This window comes from Drosophila santomea, chromosome 2R (assembly GCF_016746245.2).
Source record: "Drosophila santomea strain STO CAGO 1482 chromosome 2R, Prin_Dsan_1.1, whole genome shotgun sequence".
Lineage (NCBI taxonomy): Eukaryota > Metazoa > Arthropoda > Insecta > Diptera > Drosophilidae > Drosophila > Drosophila santomea.
This window is the reverse complement of record NC_053017.2, coordinates 6239770-6260466: the sequence shown is the minus strand read 5'-3', so window position 1 is coordinate 6260466 and position 20697 is coordinate 6239770. Positions and strand designations below refer to the sequence as shown.

At 40.7% G+C, this 20697-nt stretch overlaps 1 protein-coding gene across 1 annotated transcript in view; it reads left to right on the top strand.

Moving 5' to 3' along the window:
* LOC120444666 overlaps positions 1 to 20697 on the top strand; it is a 118158-nt gene that overhangs the window by 29114 nt on the left and 68347 nt on the right. Inside the window, exon 3 of the mRNA XM_039624512.1 lies at positions 1482 to 1588. The gene's annotated coding sequence lies outside the window, so the exon portion shown is untranslated. The remainder of the gene's footprint in view (positions 1 to 1481; positions 1589 to 20697) is intronic.

Genomic DNA, 20697 nt, shown 5'->3' with positions numbered 1-20697 from the left:
TTTGTTTTGGCCTGCGGCTCTGGCTGCAGGTATTTATATTTAAATGCGGATTGCGGTTCGCCATTGCGCCTATTGTTATGCAATGAAAGTTTGTTCGCGAGCCGAAACTCCCATAACCACGATTTCGGATGGCTCTCAGGACTGGCAGTGCAGACAATTTTCATAAATTTTCTGGGACCTACCGCCGTGCGGTTTCATGTGTCTCCAGCAGCCATTTCTCAGCGACCTTCAATGTCAACGTTTTTATTGTGTTATTGACTTCTAACCACATTTTCGCACCAAATATATGTGTCCTTGACAAAAAGGACACACGTGGAGGCAGATAAATATTGGGAGACACCGAATAGTGAAAGAAAAATCGTTAAGAAAACTCAGTGGACCATAATTTGTTGTGGCTGCCCGTCTCTTGTAGTGTTCCGGGGCTACTTTTATACCCAATATAGGCAGAAAGCAGTAAATAGATGTACATATGTGTATGCGTAACACACATAGATATTCCTTCTATAGTATATACCCGAGATCTCTCATACATTCTAAACTGCCCAGGCATAAATATATATTTTTATACATCTATTTTTCCCCTTTTTTTTTGGTCTGCTGACGCAAAAAGTGTTTGCCCCGCCCACTCCTTGGCTTCTTTTCGGGGTTATATTTTTTTGTTGTGTGCTTGCAAAGTGAAATTTATTAGAAACGCAAAATCTGTTTGCAGATTGTGTATAAGATTTGATTATTTATGGTCAGTTGTTTGTTGTGGCCAGCAAACCAGAAGCCAACATTGAAAATTGGCTAACAAAACAAGCTAGCGAGCGCGGCGTAAAAGCCAAGGAAAAAGCGTAAACAGATAGCAAGTGTTGGCCAAGGGAGTTGATTTATGTAAATTTCTTGGTTTCGCCTACAAAAGTTGGGGCGGAATTGTTGTGGAAATATAGAAAATTATATTCAATAAAAAACTCCCTTACTAGCCAAATAGTAGATGCAAACCGAACGTTCAATATTTACAAAACATGTATGGTAATATTATATATACTATTTTTTAATCATTTTAAAAATTTTGCGTCCAATTGTGAAAAATATTTTCGCTATTGCCTTCATAGCTTTTGTTGCAAGAAACCTCCAAATACGTGCAATGGTTCTCTGAAATCTTATTCTAAGTTTGCGATAGAGCGAAACAAATCACTTTGGACCCCAGCTCCTTAAGAGAATTCCATCCAGCATTCTTGCAGCATTCGTCGGCTTTAGTTTCCCCATCCAGACACAAGTTTTGCATCCACTAAATTAAACTGAGAAAAATTCCCCTGCTCACACAGAAAACTCTTCAACACAAATTCAACTAATTAACTTAAGGCTCCTCGAGGAAGCAACCAAAGCAAAACCAGACCATTCCAGAATTCTCCCTCCATCAACAACAGGAAAAGCAAATAATTTTCAACAAATTTAACTAACGCCGAAATAAAAAAACTTTTCCCTGTTGTTGCTTTCAGAATTAGCTCGGCAGAGAAAGGAAAAATTGAGAAAAGAATCGGAGAACCAGAGAACTGCAGAGCTGGAGAACTGGAGAACTGGAGCGTGAGGCCCAACTAAACAGGAGGTAAGTTGGGTAAACAACTCGAATCGCAATTAACGCCAAAGGGGTGGAATACTGGGAATCCCCCAGAAATACCTTCATACCATTTGGGAGTTTTTCTTTGCCATATACGGTATTTTATTACCACTCGCTATTTGCATAAGGACTCAAAAGCACTTGCCGCATGCAGGTGAAAAACTATTTGGCTATTGGGGTATTGGGGTTACCTTAATGAAATACGCGTAAAGAAATTTGCGTTTCCCATGAATAATGCATGATCCAGGTGGACACAACTGAAACTGTTGCTCCAGGCATATACAAATTGCGAATAAGTATTTTTTGACATTCTGGTATGCTGTGGGAAAACTTTAACCCAACTAACATTAAGGGGTTAAATATGTAGGAACTGCTCTTATTTTAGTATTTTTCTCCTCTTGCTTGTTGTACTTTGGCTACAAGTTTTTTCGCTGAGTTTTCGTTTTTATTTCGTGCGTCCGCAAATATTGACCGAATTAACAAAAGCTGCTGCAAAAGTTTCACCGCAAACAAAGGCGAGCAAATGGCGTGGGCCAGAAGTCGTCCCCTCTCTCTTGCACATCCTATCCCCTCTCTCTTTCTTTATCGCTCTCTCTTTCTCTCTTTTGCATTCGTAAAGTGGGTTACTTGGCGCTGTCCTGCGAAGTGTCAACATGTCTTTGTAACCCAAAAAGAGGAGACTCCTGCAGATGGAAAACTTATTACTGCCGCTAAGCTAATTTTTTACACCAAGGTAGGCAAGAAGCTGGTGAAATTCATGCGTACATTGTCGGCATTAAATTCAAGAAAGCTATAAGATAATTTAGTAAGCAGTAAGTAAAAATTGGTAAAGATTAAAGATACGCAAGACTGACTTTTACAATTTTAGTATATAATATTTTGTATCGAACTTAGCTAAAATCAAGCAAATATCCTTTGAACAACACATTTTGTTGCCCTACAAAAATATTTCCAGAGGTACAACATTTTTAGAGAAACAACTTTAAAACAATTACTTTCTCAACTAAACACAGAAAATTATTTGCATCATCGATTTACTTTGCAAAAATATTTTTTAGAAATTCGAGGAAAACAAACTTTTAGCTCAAACAAAATAGTTTCCATTCAGGCAGGAACCTACGGCCAAAACAAATTGTAACCAATCCGAAATATTTTCGAACTACAAAAACTAAACTAAAATGGAATTTCCAAGGGGGATTTGGGGCTGCCCGTGTGGGTTTGGCTAAAAATGCGGCCATGTTTAGTATTTGTATTTGAAAATTCCGTGCACGTCCGGCCACGGGGGTACGTGTTTGGTCCAGGGAATCGAGGAGCTGCCCAGCTGATATTCAGCCCGTCGGGCAGTTGGAGTCCAGTTAGTTAGAGATTCGGGTCGGGATGGGGGGGAGGTCTCTGAGGTTTGTCGGGTGAAATGCTAAAAGCAAAAAGTCATGCAACTAAATCCTGTCGAAAACGTTTTAAACTCCCAAAGAAAAGGAATAAAAAGGATTTGTGCTAAAAAGCAGCGGAAAATGTGAAAGTCAGCGGGGGTTCGCTTATAGAGGAGTCTAATGCAAGTGGCTGACTTAAAAAATCCAAAGTATGTGGTTCGGCCATAACGAACTTAAATGAGCCAAGAAGGGATTTCCTCGGATAGTAGAAAAAACCCCGCAAAAGTAGCCAATAGTTTGTCATGGCCAACAGCAAGTAGTAAAAAATTTGATTTGGTCAAGTAACTGGCTCTCTTTTATTGTTTTTGGATTCCCAAATCAAATCTGACAAGAGGTTGTAGATGTACTGAAATTTTAAAGAGATATTGACTAATGTAGGTTCTTCTTCGAAACCTACTTCTTCGTTTTTAGACTTGAAATGTTCTAAGAATTTTAAACATTTCCGTCTGTTGTTGAAAGTTCTTTGCTTTTAATCCTTGTCCCATAATTGAGTTTTGCATTTACTGAGCAGTCCGCTGTAATCCAAGTAGAGCACCAAATATCGGGATTCCCCATTACAAATTCTCCAGTGAAGTCTGTTGGCAAATAAGAACTTATATTGCGTTGAGTCAGCACTAAGTGCAGACCGCCATGCAACATTGCTTTCGTGCAATGCTGCAGTACCCCCCTCGCCGTTTTTCCTAGCCCATTTCCACCGCATTTTCCGCCCCCAACCCGCCCGCTATCGGGCAACTTCAGAGTTGTCAATGACTGTCAGCAGCAGACAACCAGAAAAGCGAAGCACGACATTGCAGTTGGTTCCGAGAGGCGTCTGCAGGGGGCATGGAAAAACTCCACACTCGATAGTGAGCTGGTGACATTTCAATTTTCACACACGCTCTGCGGTTTTTGGCAAACGAGCAGCCCAGCAGGAAAACCCACAGAGGCTAGAAAAGCGGAAAGAAAATCCGAAAAAAATCAAAGCGATGCGATGTCTTGAGTGGGAGTCCAAGCAAAGGGGCGTGGCTGGGCAAGGCTGGGCGAGGCCACTTTTGACCGCAAGCCACAAAGTGCAAATTAAAATTCAATAAAACACAAGTTACCAAGCACGGTGAAACTTGCAGTAATCCCTAGCTGGAGTGAATTATGCGATGTGAAAAAAAAGAAATATTTTTTTGTTTTCAGTAACCCGAAGTCTTTTTTTTTCCTATATTCTTAAATTTTATTTCATTATTTCTTACTTGTATTCATTAACTTTTTGGTGAACTAAATAAATATATTCCCTATTGAAGAACTGACATTTTGTCGTGCTGGGAATTATTGACAAGCCTTTTCTTACTTCAGATAGGAATAGCTTGACTTTTTCGATGACCTCTGTAGCGTGGGGAACAATTTTCAGGGTGCTGTAAAATTCAACGAATTACCCCAACTCTCAAATAATTCCTCCCCCAAATTGCGTACTAATTAGCCACAGAAATTACTCGGTTACTGGGGAACAGCAAATGGGCGTGGGAGTTCATGGATTGGGAATGTCTGGGTCCTTTGTTGGGATTGTTCAAGGTCTTCTCACAAGGTCAGTCGTTAACCAACAGTCTCCTATTCCCTGCACCTTTGGTTAAGCTTATTTGCACCCCGTTTCTCTATTTTCTCTGTACTGAAAATTGCATGCAAATTTGATGGCTTGGGGGCTATTCATACAAGGCTTTTCCGAGAGCAACAAAGGCTCAGCCTGCCATGGGTTTTTCACACTCTGCTCCTGCTGTTTCCCTCGTTGACATTGTAAATAAATGGGTGTGACTGAAAACTGTGTCAAGCTGCAGGTCCAACAAATACAATAAAAACAATGGCTAACAGGAAATGTGCAAAAATTTGTTTAAAATTTCCACAGTTAAGCACCAGAACTGTATTTTCTTTTTCATATGTTGCACTCTTGTGTGACCACTTTTGGATGTAAGCACAAATACATTTTTATTGTTGAAAGGGCGAATAGGGTCAAGTAATAGCAGAACAATCGCCTGCGAGTGACCATGAGCTTTTGGTGGGGGTAATAAGTAAAGGAGGGCAAGTTTATAATAATGTGACAAGAAGAGCTTTAAGGATCTGAAACGCCGTGAAAGTACAAGGCTACGAGCCATATTTTATATAAGCACAGATAGTCCTAGCTCTCATTTAAATTTATGTCTCACTCACTAGATCTTCAGGTAGTCTCTGTATTTGCACTTCTTTATCCTTGCCATCTCCGTTCATTTATATATATTCTCTGCAATAATAAATTTATTAAAAGCATGGCAAACATATTCATATATCAAGGTGCCACAAAATTTTAATGCGGCCAATAAAAATGCGAGAATAAAACAAAATAAAAAGTGAGAATATAGAGGAAAACCAAGTAGACAGAGGGCAAAGGTAAGGGCAAGAGCAGCATAAAAGTCCCACAAGTGCATAAATTTCAAGCGGATTCTTTGGGGTTATGATGCTCTCAGCCAAAAACAACATCAACTGCCCCAGAAATGGGGTAAATTTAATATGCCCGTTGCACTAGGCAAAGAAACAGCTTGTGGAACTGCAATGGTGCAACACGTGCATGTGAGCCACACCTGCCGAGATTTTTGGACACGGCTGGATTTTCCCCTTTTCTCAGCATTTCCCACCAAGTTATGGCCACAATTTCTCGGCTCCCACTGTATGCTTCACTCTTCCACACTTTTTATGCTTTTTAGCTTTTTTACACTCTTTTTTTGCATTCACAAGTCGAGATTTCCGGGGGCAAAAAATTCCCACTGCAAGCCAGTGCACCCAAATTTAAAATCATATATAGAAAATCATTAAAAAAAACATGTGGTTTATTAAAATTTTAGTTAGTTCTGCTTTTTATGCCTATAAGGTAATTTAACAAATTATTATGCAAAATACACTCTAATTTTTTATAGTGTTGAAGAGAGAAGAACTCTGCAGCATAAAAACCAAAAGTGTCACCAGGACGACAAGGAAGCTCCAGCTTCTGTTGCTCCTTGTGCAGAACTTTGCTTCAGCTTGAGCAAATAAAATTTTCCGAAGCTCTGCAGGTGTACCTTGAGCGGTTTTTCGAGGTGAGTGAGGTGTAAGGTATATCTGGGGGCACGGTGCACTGAGGGTGGCCCCTTCTATTAGCCTGGTTCCCATGCCAACTGAAGTGGCAATAAGTGCCATGCATATTGTCGCCAGCAGCTGCCGCTCACGTTGCTCAGCGATGGGAACAGGACCAGAAGAGGGTTAAGAGGATGTGAATGCAACTTAGCTGGCAGAGTTACTTGGCTTATTAGAATTACAATCGCTGGGTTAAAAGTGGAAGACGTCGAGACGCTCTGGAAGCGGAATAAGTTCATAAACCCTTGGGCGAAGTTTTGAAAACTCCCGTGAACAGTAGTTCTATGCAGAACGAGCTTAAGATATTTAAAATTATATAGGAAAAATGTTTTTTTTTTAATTGTATTAAGATCACTTCTTTTAATACGTAAAAAGAATTTCTTATAACCATCACTTAGCTTCAGTTGTTTTTCACAAATCTATGGGACTCAAAATGTAACAATCTTTTATGAGCTACAATACAAACTTCATACCCGACTCTTGTAAGCCAAGCCGCAAAACTTTTCTCCCACCGCAGACAGAGCGGTTGCAACAACATTTATTTTAACTTTATTTCCACCAACTGACTCTTTTAACTCCACCGTTGCTGTATTTTTTTTTTTTGGCGCAAATTTCTAATGGATTTTCCTAAGGTTTTTTATTGGGAGAGGGTGGAAGGGTTTGGATGGCCTGGGCCTTCGACTTGGCTTGTGTGCACTTGACTTCAAGTGGTTTATCCATGTCAACACGGCTGCCTTGTCAATGTTGGTGGGTCAGTGGTCTCGGTGGTTTCGGTGTTCTATGCAAATGCGAGCCGCGTTCAAAGGTCAACAATGGCGGGCCACAAAGGAAAAAGGTCAAGCAATTAGTGTCACTGCCGGCTGTCCAACTGCCAGACATTTGTTGAAGCTTGTTCAACAAAAGCGGATGGCGGGAGTCCTCCCAATGGATTGATAAGATAACAGATAAGGGTATTATTACACAGGCACTGTGTTTGACATTGATTTGTTGGCTTATATATGCATGTGTGTTTCGCTAAACTTTGACCCGCTCGTAGGATTTTCCAATCACTTAGCCTCTCACAGCTTCCTTCTTAAAGACAGCTTAAGTAAAATGCAAATTTGCATGGAACACTTGTGCTCTAGTTTTACTTACACCTTGCAGACAACCTGGTTTCGTTTGTGACACATTTTGTTCCACTTTCTCGCACATGAAATTTAATTACGCATACGCTCAGTGAGCCCTGGCATTTCCCGGTAAACTCTTCATATTACGTTCACTATGCTAATTAGCATTAAGAGAAGGACACGGTTGATCACGGACAAATCAGCCAATATGAGGTATCCACGGTGATTTAGGTGTTAAATGGTGAGCATAGTATAGGGTGTTTTTTTTAGAGGTATAGAACTTTAAATTGCAATAAAACAACGATGGATTATTCGATTGACATGAATTTTATTGACATGAAAGATAATCTTGTGGCATTACATTTTAAATATGATTTCTGGCATATGACCGCCACGGCTGGCTCGGATGTAGTCCAATCTGGACGTCCAATTTGCAATGACTTTTTCCAACATATTTGGCCGTATATCGGCAATAACACGGCGAATGTTGTCTTCCAAATGGTTTAGCGTTTGTGGCTTATCCGCATAGACCAATGACTTTACATAGCCCCACAAAAAGTAGTCTAGCGGTGTTAAATCACAAGATCTTGGAGGCTTATGAAAAATCGGGAACAACAGCAATCTCGTTTTGGGCCCATTCGACGAATCTACGCCTTGCTTGATGATCGTTTGGTTTCAATTCTTGCACGAGTTGGATTTTGTAAGCACGCATGACGAATTGCCAAACCAAACTGAGAATAAATCACTTGACAGCTGTTAAATCGGTCGCCATCTTGAACAGTAATGCCAACTTAAAGTTCTATACCTCTAAAAAAAACACCCGTTATATTTGACAGCTTAAGCACAGCTTAAGACTTAAGTATTTCCTCTTGGAATTTCATTCAAGAGAAACTGTATTCAGTGGCAAGTGAAATTTTTTACACTTTCAGTACGTTTTTCTGGAAAAAGTAATCAAAAGTAACTTAATTATTGGGAAACATGGTAAGTAAATTTTAATTCTTTTCAGCCACATATATTTTTTGTTTCACGCAAAACCGTACCATTTATTTTCTTATCCAGACTTTCTAGAATAGTTCCCCTTCTAAGACAGATTCCATTCCCTTTTCAAGTATACTCAACCTCTTCCTATCCCACGTTTTACATATTCATTGCGTTGTAGTCTGTGGGTGCTTGTGTATGAGCACGTCCCTTTTTTGGGCTACACTTTATTTTCATTTTACTTTTAGCACACGGAGTCACTATTTGCTGAAGAGGTTGACTCGGCCTGCGCCTGCAGCTAATGTTATATAGCCATCATCATCATCATGGTTCCACGACCGTGCACGGTCTTAATGCCTTGGCGCCCTAAGATATGCTACACTTTTCCATCGTGACTGGCACGAAAATGAAATGATTTGTATTCGCGCGAAAATAAATTATGTGCAAGTATTTTAAATACGTTCACTGAGCATTTTTTCGCCAGCTGTCTTTTCTTTCTGCTCAGCTTGAAACGAGCGCGCCATTTTTCACCAGCTTGGCGCGAAGGAAAATGGAAAGGAGGTGACTCTGTCTATGGGTTGAACATAATGAAAATGTCGAAGTGAAAGTAGTAAAATTTACATAATCTATGTGCACGAAAATAAATGAGAAAAAATCAGTAGCGCCCCATCCCTCTCACTCTGCAAAGATAAACATTTGATTAAGCGTATTAGATGAAAGGAAAATGTGGGGAAAATGGCAGTGATGGAGGGAAAATATCCTTGCAGGTAATGCTCCACTTGATAGTGGAAAGCAGCAACTTTTGATGGCACTGCGCCAGCGATAGAGGGACGTGAAAACTTTATTAGATGTGAGAAATATTAACAGGGCTCACAGTGTATAATATATATATAGTTCAATGGGTGTGGGAAAAGTTCTCCTGGGAACAACAACTATGCAAATCAACGTGGAGTACTGAAGGCAGTGAAATGGCAAAGTTGTTGATGCTAAATTAAAATGCATTCTAAACGCAGCCACGACAATGGATCTTCTTTCGAAGTCAAGACTTCTCAAAGAAAGAATGAGGGAGAGGACAGTTGGAATAATACATAGAAATAAGCGCAGAATAACAGGGAACAATGGCGAGTTGCGAAATAAGTGCACCTCGCTTTTAAAATTGCAGAGACAAAAAGTTAAGGCTTAAGTCCCTGCACAAGAGGGTAGTTAGTTCATCTATTTTATTTTTTTCGGCAAATGTTGAAACGAAATGTTAAAAGACCTGTGTCTTAAATTAGAAAAATTAAACAAACAAAACAAAAAAATTCAATTAAAATATTAAAATCATATTTGACTTCGGGTGTACTATTAAAGATAAGTCCTATTCTTTAGGATCTTTTCTGTTTTCTATATATTTTTCCACAATATAGTTGTATTTATTTTTGTAGCTTTTATACAAGCTTTCAGCAATTGACAGTCAGTCATTCGTTTTGATGGCGCGAGCTCTTCAACAATGCGAAAGCCAAGATAAGCTCAATAAAACTGTCGCCTTGCCACTTGGCAAATACATTTACATATGCTCTTTTCCCCAGCTTTGCTACGCTTTTTCATCCACCTCTCGCTTTGTACAAAGGAAAAGTGCAACATCAGCGATAAAATAAAGTGATAGTCAGACTCTCCAGCTCCTCTTTTTATTCAAATGTGCAAAATATTCATTTATATATTTGAGTTCTAGCCAGGCTTTCCGCAACCAAAAAAAAGATAAAAGATAACAGGCAACTCTTGAAAGGAAAATGCAAACGTCATCGACAGCAACAAAAGGACTCCAGCGAGTGGAGTGAACTCTTGTTCCTGGTACAGGTTCCACTGCTTAAATTGGTTTAACCTTTCAACTGTTCCCGAAAGAGAGCGAGTGCCAAGATTCTGTAGGAATACAATATAAGGCAACGGGCAATGAGGAATGTAGCAAAAAACAGCATTTAATATTCTCTTTCGGTGGCGTCTTGAAGCATTTATTTAAAATGTATGCTGATGTATCCGACTGTCTGTGGGCCCACAAATGACACTTTCCGATGGAAAGAGAAGGCCACAGGCTCGCAGAAGGAGACGGCTACTCTCATGTGTGCTTATGTAAATGTATTTACTTGTCTGTCGTCATTTTTGAGGCCGTCGCCAGTCACAATCTGCTACGTTTCCATAAATATTTTAGAAAATTTACATAAAATGTTGAGGGCGCAAGCATTCCAAGAACAAGATGAGCCGCAGAAAATGCGAGAGACAAGGGGAGAGCGCAAAATAAAAATTAATTCATGACGACAAAAGTCAATTTTGTAAATCCACAAAACATATGGTGCAAAACCACAACACATACACATATGTATGTATGTGCAAAATGAAAATGCAAACGATGTGCGGATGCCTCCGCTTTTCCACCTCTGTTTTTGTTTCTCCGCCACAATTTTTAGATTTCCCCGGCACGTGGCAAAAATTTCGAGGCATTGGGCCGCATAAAATTGCATTAAAAGCTAATGAGCTTGAAATAAAAGACAATTTACTTTTGAATTGAAATTTTCTCTCTTTTTGTGGCTTTCGCATTTGGTCTTTTGTTTCCTTTGTGGCCAACCAAAGAAAGCCATTAGAGAAAATTTCTAAGAATTACACAACCAAAATATCACCAGGGGATGATTGCAAATGCGAAAATTGCGGTTGGAAAGGAAAGTGGTAAGCTTAAAATAAAATAAAGCTCAAAAATAAAATAAGAGTGTATCTCTTCAATACATTTTCAAAAACTATGAATGAATGATAAATCTAATAACAGATAGAAGTAACTTATAACAATCTTCCTCTTGAGCTTGCTTTGTAGTAGGAAATTTTGCACAAGACTTATCACATAACACACTGTTCCTAATTACGTCAATCCAGCTATCTGGTAACCGGTTATCTGGCATCCCTTTCCATATCCTCTCGACTCCATTGGTATGACGGTATCAGTATCTCTTCCTTTCAAGTAGTTTGCATAGCTCGTAGAACAATTTGTGAGTAAAAAATTTGCTGCCATTGCAGTTAAATGAACCAACAAAGTGGGCAAGCAGCTCCCTATGTAGTGTGGGCGTGGCATTGTGTTGAAGTGTTGTTCAGTCTTCTAACCTCATCAATCGTTTACTTTATGGTGGAAAGGCTTGCCAGTATTGAAGCAACTTGCCAAGGCCTTTGTGTATGCCATGCTGCAGCACAATGCCATCTAACCACTTTAAGAAAAAGTTGCTTCGAAAGAAGGAAAGTTATCTTTAAACATTTTTGTAACGGCTTCTGTTTATATAAGTACTTTCAAATATAAAGTTTTAAGCAAGTAGTATTAAGCTTGTTATACTTTGGCCCGTATTATTGAAGAACCTCTTTCAACAGTTTTCTCTCACTGTACACCTTCTGGAGCCAGGAGCTCTTGGTCTTTTTCCTGGCTGCATGCGTATTTACAAGAGGACTGGGGGCGAAATCTCGACTGACTCGGCTGCGTCTGTCGTTTGCATGAGGCTCGTCATTTCTCTACCACCCAGAGCACCCGGACCTGCCTCAAATCTGGCCCATAGAAAGTAATCTTAATGGCTTTTTTGTTGCTGGCGAAGCAGGAGCTAGATGCGGTTGCAGCAAAACGAGTAGAAAAAAGTCCGGGCGGGCCATGAAAATTGCAAAATGCATTCAACGTTCCGGGGGCCAAATGCATAAATTGTAACCCCAACGAAACTCCTGGCCTTTCTTAGACAGCCTCCCCCTGCTCGCATGGCGTCTGCGGATTTGAATAGCCAATTTGTTTGGCATTGTTTGCCCTGATACTCTTGCCTCAGGAGGCGGGGCGCATGTAGGAGTTTCGGAAAATCTCGCAGAAAGGGCATTTGCATTTCTAAGATAAAATGCAAATATTTCAATTTGTAACTTAAGCAAATTGCCTCAATGAGTGCAGCTGTCAGTCAACCTCAGTGGCATTCTCCGTATTCCCATTCTCTGATTGTCCTTTTTTCAGCACGAGCCTTTGTCCCATTAAGAACCCCATAGAATTGATTGCTTTCGTCAATTGACCGTAACATATTTGCCATATATCGTGCTGAAATGCACACAATTGTGTGGGAAATCAAACGAGGAGCACTTTGGATTTTTGTGCATTTTATTGATGCATCAATTAGCAAGGAACAATTTTTTGGGGATTAAAATAAAAGGTGTTGTGAAACGAGCCATAAAATAGTCATAAAACTCAAGTAAATGCAACCGAAGAAATTTTTTTTAGTCCTCCTTCTCCTATGGCCAAACCAAAAATGACATGTGTATTGATGTGGAAACCAGCAGAAAACAGTATTTATTTTTTAAACTTTCATGTTTGTGTGCACAAAAAATATATTTGATTGGCAAGAAAACCTTTGTATACTTTTTTATTATAAAATTGAAATACATGTTGGCTGACAAAGCTTGTTGGTCTAGAAATTGTGGTTTCCGTTCAATATGGATTTTTCAAGAATGATATGTTCTTTCTTATAATTTAAAGATTTAAGGTGTATACTGTTTATAAAATCAAACATTGCACCACCCACGTAATCGTTTTAATAGTTAGATCTACTTGTTAGTTAGCTTTATCTGGGAGCTTGTCAGCCTAGCTTCCATTCAGAACAACATACTTAATACAGAAACATCAACAGTTCTACTCCAAAACAAACAGTAAGAACCAATAAGAAGAAACAGCAGTGATCTAAGTCCAGCTTTCAATGGGGAAACTAATGGCTACACATTACCAGCGGCAAACACCTCATAAGCCTTGAAGCAGTCGCAGCAACAAACTATCAACAGGGAAGTAGAAAAAGTAGTGTGGAAATGCAGCACCAAAAACCTTCTGCACTAGAACTAATCATCAGCAGCAGGGGCAACAACACGTTATCAAGTTGGCAGCAAATCAGCAACATTTGTAGCAACAATAACAGCTGCAGCACCCTGCAGCAACATCCGTAAAACAGATATTCAGCAGCAACAACAGTGCTGCAGCAGCTACAGCCCACAAATTTAGCAGCAACCAACTTCCGTTTAGGAGCTGCCACAAGAGCAGTACATCGGAAGCCCAGCAGCAGCAACTTTCTCCGCACGGCAACCACACGGCAGCAACAGCCTAAGCAAACATGCAACATGGACAACAAGTTCGTGAACAGCGCTGGGCTTTTGCTTGTTCCAGTTAGCGTTGCTGCTGTAAGTGTTTCTGCTGCTATTGTTAGCAACAAACTTTTTTGTCCTTTCCCAGTGCGAGTCGCTCTCTTTTCTCCATTTCCCCAGACTTGCTCCACAACCGCTGTCCAACTGTCTTATGGGCTTGTGTACTTGTTACTCTTGCTGTCTGTCAGTCAAAACGTCATTATTGTTGCTTTTGCTGCTGCTGCTGCTGCTGATGTTGCTGTTGCTAGTGTTGTTGATGCCGCCGCTGTTGGCTTTCTTGTACAAGCTGCGTGTTGTATGAACAAAAAGTGTGCACACTCGCCAACACCAAGGCGAGCATGTCGAGCAGCTCGAGAAATTCTGTGGCTGCACTTTCAAGTGGGCGGCAGAGGCGGTGAAGGATTTCGGGGGCGTGGCCAGCTGGGTCCTGACACTCTTGTTTGCTAACAATGCAATGTATGTCAAGGCAAAATATGTTCATTCAACTCAACAAACAAAACAGCAGAAAAAACGCACACACGCACACAGGGAGTGGCAAAAACAACTGGCGGAGGGAACATCAATAATGCAAGCAAACGAGGAATTTCGCCTTGATATGTGTGTGCACACTGAGAAAAAATGTGCCTTATATGTATGTGCATACTATCATGGGCTAAAAATTTAAATTTCAGCATAAGAAACTGGTTAAACAAGCACCTATGAATTGAATTGATTGCTTGGAAACACTTAACATTTGTAATACCTAATTTCATTTAATACTTCCTCCCTTTTTCAACCAGTGCACTACTGCGGTGTTTGCTGATTACATAAATGCAATTGAGATGTAGGAACGCTCTGCTATGGAAATTGAAAATTGCAAATGGCTGAAGGCCTTGTGCCCACCCACCCATTTTCCATAGTTTTTGGGTGATCTGTGTGTGTATGACCTTGGATGGCAGTGGGGAAGGCACTTTCACTGGTGATGTACAAGAATGTGGAAATCTGCTGAACATCAAAATTTAAACGTTTCGAGTACCTAAAATGAAGTACAGCTCTGTTTAAGAGAAATCGCAAATGAGGATTACTCTTAGGCATTTTGAAAATTGTTTTTAGAAGAAAACCCAACCAATTTTCATATTTACCTAACCTTCAAATAACCCCTGCCTATATTCATGAACACACCCTCTAATAGACCGTACAAAATAACTGCCCGTTTCAAATGAAGCCTATCTGATGTAGCTCAGAATCTTTTCATGACGCCACTTTATTTGCGTACCGCCATTTGAATCTCTTTATGCGTTAGACATTCATGGTCCAACTTTAATGACAGTAGCAGCCCCGTCATCATCATCAGTAAACATCTTTTTAATTTGTTGTTTGCCTTTGCCCAAAGGAGGAAACAAGGGATATTGCAAAAGGAGAAAAATGGGGAGGGAATTGCATTGCAGCCCTTTGGAGTCCCTTCTACCGGCAAAAATTGCATAACAACTGCCATTAAAATGCAGACAAGCAAATTAAAATGCTCACAAAACATCAACGGGGCGAAAAAAAAAAAAACCGGAAAACAAAACAGCAGCAACAACCATGGAAATCAACAATAAGAACAACAAAAGTTATAAACTTTGTTTAAAAAACAATTACAAGCGCAGTAGAAGGAAGGCATAAAGAAAATATTAAAAAATATAAACTTTACAGTCAATAAAAAGCGCCGAAAGGCGAGACGCTAAAAGAAAACTCTTTATGGCAAAAAGGCGGTGTAATAACAATCCGAAGTAGCAATCGGGGAAGGAGTTCGGGATCAAACAAGGATACAGATACGAACACAGAGGGGAATAAGAATACTGTTGCCAGTAAGGATACAGATACAGATACAGATACAGACGCAGGTCCAGGCGTAGGCACTAAACGGCCACTTAAACGTTAACTTGATTTAGCACCTCGTAACCAAGGGAATCCCAAACAAAGGACGAAAAAGGGGCCAAAAGTCACAAGTGGCCACTGTGGGCGTGGCAGCGAGCTATAAAAGTAGATCGGCAAGCTGAGAAAAAAAAAAAGAAAATAGCGGGCACCGGAAGAATTGTTCGAGGGAGAATACATAAAAAATGGACAAGCGACCAGAACGAATGAGCCAACGAATAAGCGAATGAATATGATAGCCCGGCAGATTTACAATGACAGACCTCCTATAAAACACAGTAAAAAGAGTATACGGATTTATCACAATGGGATTTGGTAATTGTTTAGGGATAATCGACCAGAGGTGGCAACAAAATAAAGCATATTGTTTTCATGAATGGAGGAATTCAGAAATAATCAGACTCTTTAAAACGAAAATGTTTCCCCAGTCTTAAGTATAAATGTTCTTCTGACTTTCAGTATACATAAAAGAGAAATCTAACCTTAAATTTTATTTCCATCTGTTCCGAAAATAAAACAAATACCTGAAAGCTCCTAAGTAAACGGTTCATTATGGTTACCACAAATATGCCTCGAAATAATGATTCTGCTTATAGCCAAACATATTTTACCACTACAGTGCACTACTTTAATTTTACAAATAATATGATCCAACAGGGCGCTTTCGCTTTATGCACATTTCCACCCGCTTAATTTGCCCTTCCCCCGGCAGGACATCTGAAACGAGTCTTATTATCACAGGATTGTGTAATTTATTTCTCCCTGAACTCGCGGATCAAGTTGGCAGCACTTCATTCATATTCACCTGTAATCGCTTCCATTTGTCTGCGAGTACAGTTGCCCCAACTAATTGCGTCATTAGTTCGGCAAAATGAATAATTGCATATTGTGTGGGGAGGAAAGAGGGGGGGAAAGCTGTCATAAGTTTTATCACAAGTTTATCTCCAACTTGTGACAACTGCAACAAAAATCGTTTAAGGTCTGCAAAAGGGAGTGAAACGAAAAATGAACTCAACGGCAGAAGGCAGAAGGCAAAATGCACACAAAGAAAAAAGAAGAATGCCAAACACACAGGGAGAAGATGGAGACATATTCATGGCGGCAGAATGACAGGCATACAAGGTTGCCTAAAAAGGAGGAGGCGCAAAAAAGAGGCACACTCTGTGGCAGTCCAAGAAATAATGTCCTGCGGCCGCTTTGGGAAATGAAAACTTCTTTGTAATGTGAATGACTCTCGGCCTTTTGCGGATCTCCCCGCACTGATGCTCTTTGCATACCCTTTCAGTGGTCGGGCACCTTTGAAGAGCATGTGGTTCGTGGAAAAGCAGATCACGTTTCTCCGTACTTGGCCAATTATAATGATAAATCAAATTATCAACGAGTATGCATTTGTTGCGAACTTTTTGTAAAGTTTTCAGAAGTTATTTAGAAGTTGGAACTGTTAAAATATCATAAAACAGTCCAGCATTAAAATGAAAGTGCATTCAAGCTTCGTCCTCATCATCGTCCGCATCACACCTTCTGTTTTCCTGAGTTTGAGTTTTCCTCGGTTGGCCGAACATTTTTTTGGTTGGAAAAGTTGCGCGAATTGCTCGCAGCTGATGAGTAGTCGAGTGTCAGTCTGGGGAGTAGAAAACTATGTGGGAGACTGACCGACATGAAAGTGAACGCAAAAAGTGTTGGTATCGCTGAATTTATCGCCCAAACCGCACAAACCGCAAAAGGCGGGAAAGGCAATGGCAAAGGCAAAGGAATTCATCATCATGCCGCCACCCTTATCCTCATCATCTTCATCATCTTACCCGTGATGACCACCGTCATCTGAAACATCACGTATACTCGTACAGAGGTGTTGCGGATGAAGTCCTCTGGGGTCCAGCGGTCTCCTGTTTGATGTGGCAACCGCCGCCATGTCCTTTATTATATTTCTTTAACTTTTTCGCCGGTCTCCTGTCCCTGGGCAAAGTTAATCCTTGGGCATCAATTTCCCGAAATAATTTGAGCAACATCAAAAGTTTTAATATGCCCAATGATAATGGCGCCTCAGTCACCCGGCCGAAACTTTTTTATTGCTCGCGCTCCGTAATTTCTTTGTCATGAGTTATGGCACCCAGCTGGCAATAAGTCCTTCGCTACACCGCTGACGACCTTTGACCCCCGCTCGATTATATGGCCTGCGGTCAGCGGTAGTCATTATGCTGTTTATTGGGCACCTCACCTGTGGGGTCGAAGACACAGGATGCGAGAGGAGAAGTGAAACGAAGGTCCCCCGGATCTGAAGAATCGTCCTTGTTCCACCGCGGAAAGAGGACAATAAAGGCTCTCAGCATGTGGCTCCGATGAAAAGGAGCCTTTGAGGAAGCATTGCGGTTGGCGATTGGCAACTGATGAATCGCAATGACTTAATGGCCAAGTTGCTGTGTTAAGTGAGAGGTGAATTTTTGGGGCAGGAGAGTCTGGCTTCCCCTACTAAGAGTTTTAAGGAACTGGAGTAATTACGAGCACATTAAAATAAAATGAAAAAATGAAACTGCGCGGCGCTATAGGCCTTTATTTCAATACATATAAATTCATTACTTTAATGTTTGATAAAACATTCGAAGATAAGGTACTTATTAAGAATTAAAAAACTTCTAATGAAAATCGCGAGTATATAGCAGTACCAAAATCACAAGAACCCTACAAATTGTATCCAACCAACTAGAACCTGTTAGTCGGATAAGCGATGTTCGGCAATAACCGCTTTCGATCGGCGTTTTCCAATTTGGCAATTTCTAATCAACGGCCGTCACGGAAAAGTTCGCATTTAAGTGGCAACGTAAGAGACAGTTGGAGAGAGAGAGTGAGGGCAATAAGCAATCTCGGACATAATGCTCATAAACAACAAAGCAATGCAATTAGGCGATATATCCAGGACACAGGCATCCATTCAGCCATTCAGCAAAGCCCCCAAAATATGCAACAATTCTTGGCTGCGTAACAACGGACTCGGTCTCGTTATCGCCCCACGCCCACCTATGGCACCCCTTCTTCTTTGCCAATTAAACGCATTTGATAAAAAACAAATTTTGGAGCAGGAGGCAGGATGGGTGCACAGGATGCCGAATGCAGGACCCTGATTGCAGTGTGCACGCCATCGGTGGGCCACACCAGCAGGCAGCAATAAGCGAAAAGGCCGAGAGCAGGTGCAACAACAGCTCGCTCATTTGTTGCAGGTGCACTCAGATAAACCGGGACTTCTGTGTTGCAGAGTTGCAGATTTTGTTGTCCGTCTCTCCGTCTGTCCGTCCGTCTGTCCGTCCGTATGAACGTCGAGATCTCAGGAACTACAAAAGCTAGAGAGTTGAGATTAAGCATACAGACTCCAGGGACATAGAAGCAGCGCAAGTTTGACGATTCATGTTGCCACGCCCACTCTAACGCCCACAAACCGCCCAAAACTGCCACGCCCACACTTTTGAAAAATGTTTTGAAATTTTTTCATTTTTGTATTAGTCTTGTAATTTTATATCGATTTACCAAAAAACTTTCTGCCACGCCCACTATAACGCCTACAAACCGCCAAAAACTGCGTTTAAGACTCTCCTTCTCTCTTCCACTAGCTGAGTAACGGGTATCAGATAGTCGGGGAAATCGACTATAGCGTTTTCTCTTGTTTTTTTTTATTTTAGTTGCTACTTTTTTAATTGATCTAGATACATAAGAGAATGGATAAAGGTTTATGTTTAGAAATCAACACGTCGTACTTTCGATTAACTTTTTTTTCAGTGAGATTCAGCCATCTTTGGTTTTTAAAAAATTAATTTTTTTAATTACAGTGAGGTAATAAATATTAAAGGTTAAAAAGCCACATAACGCTAAGTTTTAATCACTGTGTAAACAGAGTCAAATGTAGGTGAATATCATGAAGCTGCAAAACCCGAAATACATTTATGATAGCTTCGCTGTGTAAAAAGCGGTGTTATAGAGGGGTCAATTATACAGCCTCGTTTTTCGCTGTGCACTTTTGCATTTTCCTGCACCAACGAATGTTCAACGTTGAAACAAGTTTATCAACGTGTGAAAATTGCGAAGCGCAATATGCACAGACAACAAAAATAACAACAAAAGGTGGTGGGCGTTGGATGGGTGGGAAAAGCTGAGAGAAAGAAGGAAAATACGTCGCCATGCTGGCCGCATATTCAAATGCAAATCACGCCATCAATATGCAGCACACACTGACATAGACACATACAGGAGACACCCACCTTACCGCATCCGCTCTCCTTCTGCGTGCCCACCAATATCGAACGTTGCATTTTGACAAAATTATCCCTGGACGGGGTTAAATTTAGTGGTCATGCGATGCCGGCACTGAAGCTCCCTGCTCCGTTCCATTGATGATGATGAACTCGATGCCGATGACAAGGCAATCTTTTCCATCCCATACTCCCGCGCAGCCCCTCGCCTGCCCAGCCATCAAAGCCACCGCTTACTCGTGTCAGTTGCCAGGCGACTTTAGGGAATCACTACAGTACTTAAACAGTGCCACTAAAAACTTGTAGGTTTTTAATTATGCTGGCAAATTGGAGGGAATTTGCAATGCCAATAGAGAGATTCGGTTGAGGAGTTGCGAAAATACAATATGATAATATCATAGACACTAACATATATTGGATAGTTACAATAAAGTACAGATTTGACCCAATAGTGTTCTTTATACTTTCAATTGTGGCTTAGTTTATAATTTTTGATTGCGTGACCATCCGCGGCCGATGTCCTCAACCCGCCCTCGCTTGACCGCCTGCATTGGCCAGCTGAATTAAGTTAAAGCCTTGTGTTTGGGCCGTCAGTGGCAACTAGGCGATGGGAACTGTGCGATGACGAAGCCACTTTAGCCGGGCATCGATTTAAAAGTTTCTCATCTCGGGCTCACCCTAAAATGCAGGGGGTGCAAAGATGGGAGCAAAAAATAAGTCACTCACTTAAAAGTTGGGCGCCTGCAACGTTGCAAAGTTTGCTCAGTGTCCATGTCCATGTCCGTGTCTGGAACCCATGTCCTTGCCCGTCGCTGGTCAGTTAGTTTCAATTTTAGTTTTTCAGTTCGCAGTTTGCGTTCCCCCATTCCCGTTTTGGGAAAAGGATAAGAAGGATCTAGGCAAACTGGGCTCTGATTACATGTGACAAGTTAATGAGTTTGCGGCCAAACACGGCTTGTTGAGCAAATAAATTAATTAGCGCTCTAATTGAGTTTTTTCCAAGGACCTCCATTCCGATTTAAATAACATACATAAATCAGATTTCAATTACGCTCACTGGCTGATGAATTCCTGCAGGCCAACTTGAGCAATTTAATTTATGTGCGAAACATTTTCAATTTCCCGTTGCAATAAATAAACATATAAAAGCATGAAAGTTCTCAACTGGGTTCGTTGAACCG